We start from the raw sequence: 2,247 nt of genomic DNA on the forward strand, positions 1-2,247 counted from the left end.
GAGGGTCGGGTCCCCGGGTGTTTTGGGGAGAAAGGTGGCTGTGTACACACGTTCAGGAGTCTCCGCCTTCCTCCGGTGTCTGGTCAAGTCGAGCCATTGACATCCGCTAGGTCCTCTACAGGTCCTCGGCATCTTGCTGCTGTGATGCTCCAGCAAGGGAATGAATCCCTTGCCTGTTTGCGTAAGTTTCTATCTGTTGCAATCAAGGCGAAGACTCCGTTTTTAGTAAGCAGTTGGAGGGTGTACACACGTTCAGGAGTCTCCGCCTTCCTCCGGTGTCTGGTCAAGTCGAGCCATTGACATCCGCTAGGTCCTCTACAGGTCCTCGGCATCTTGCTGCTGTGATGCTCCAGCAAGGGAATGAATCCCTTGCCTGTTTGCGTAAGTTTCTATCTGTTGCAATCAAGGCGAAGACTCCGTTTTTAGTAAGCAGTTGGAGGGTGGAAAGGAAGAGGTGCATCTGCTAAGTCTCCTTTTTAAGTTGCTCTGTTTATAAGCATTGATCAACAGACAAATTCATGCCATAGCTTTTTTGTTCTGGCTGTTTTCTTGTATGAGAGATGGCTTTCTTACCTATTGGTAGTGGCTCTAAAGCCTTTTCTGTGTTCTTTTCGGCTTTCGTGCCACTCTCTTCTGACGTGTCACTCCTGGTTACCTTTAGGTGTTTCCATGACGGCAACTAATAATTTTGGGTATTGACTTGCTCTAAAGAATTGGGTTCAAACTGACTAAAACATGGCCTGGAAGTGAATTACTGCTATATTAGAAGTCTAGAAAATTAGTGACAAGGTGCAGATACACTTCTTGTCTCTCTCTCTCTTTCAAACTTTGTTTACACCTATTGGAGACAGCATCTCATGGTCTCGCACACCATCCTTGTCTCTAAATTGGAAAAATACAGGTTTAATGGATGAACTATTCAATGGATAAGGAACTGGCTGGATAGCTGCATCCAAAGACTTGCACTCAATGTGTCGATATTGAAATAGAGATCAGTAACAAGACATGTCCCTCAGGGGTCTGCAGTAGGACTGATGCTGGTCCATATCTTTATTAATGACATAGTGGGATTGAGTGTACTCTCAATAAGTTTGCAGGTGACGCCAAGCACAGCGGTGCAGCTGATATGCTTGAGGGAAGGGATGCAGCCAGAGGCACCTTGACAGGCTTGAGGTGTGGACCCATGTGAACCTCATGACGTTCAGCTAGGCTGAGTGTAAGTTCCCGCATCTGGGTGGGGGCAATCCCTGGTGCCAGTACAGACTGGGGCATGAATGGATTGAGAGCAGCTTTGCAGAGAAGGACTCGGGGATATGGGTGGATGAAAAATTGGACATGAGCCGGCAATGCGTGCTTGCAGCCCAGAAAGCCAACCGTATCCCAGTCTTCATAAAAAGAAGCATGGTCAGCAGGTTGAGGGAGGTGATTCTCCCCCTCTGTTATGCTCTGCTGAGACCCTACCTGGAGTACTATGTCCAGCTCTGGGGTCCTCAGTACAAGGAAGACATGGGCCTGTTGGAGCGGGCCATGAAAATGGTTAGAGGGCTGTAACACGTCTTCAGTGAAGAAGGGCTGAGAGAGTTGGGGTTCATTCTGGAGAAGAGAAGGCTCCGGGGAGACCTTATTGCAGCCTTTCAGTACTTAAAGGGAGCTTATAAGAACGACAGAAAGAGACTTTTTATGAAGGCCTGAAGTGACAGGACGAAGGACAATGGTTTTAAACTGAAAGAGGGTAGACTTAGAATGGGCATAAGTAAGAATTTTTTTACTCTGAGGGCAGTGAGACACTGGAACAGGTTGCTCAGAGAAGTTGTGGATACCCCATAATTGAAAGTGTTCACGGTCAGGTTGCACAGAGCTTTGAGCAACCTGATACAGTGAAAGATGTCCCTGCCCATGGCAGGAGGGTTGGAGCTAGATGGTCTTTGAAGGTCCCTTCCAACTCAAACCATTTTGTGATTCTGTCATTCATCTGAGGAGCTTAGAAGAGTTGGGAAGAAGTTGGAATTTCTTTGTTTTCACTGAAATGTTGAGTAGGGACTCCTTCACAGAAACATTATGTTGATCAGTTGAACTCTTGTCATGTTAAGGGTCTTTTCTAACCTAAATGATACTATGAGCAACTGCTGTTGATTGCTGTGTTTTGTTTTGTTTTCCGAAATCCTTTCCCTCTGCGTTGCATGTCTTCTGCAAGGCCATACATTTCCCACTTTCAGAATTGTCAATCTGTAATAATTCTGTGACAGG

This window comes from Charadrius vociferus, unplaced genomic scaffold, assembly GCF_000708025.1.
Source record: "Charadrius vociferus isolate BGI_N301 unplaced genomic scaffold, ASM70802v2 scaffold218, whole genome shotgun sequence".
NCBI lineage: Eukaryota > Metazoa > Chordata > Aves > Charadriiformes > Charadriidae > Charadrius > Charadrius vociferus.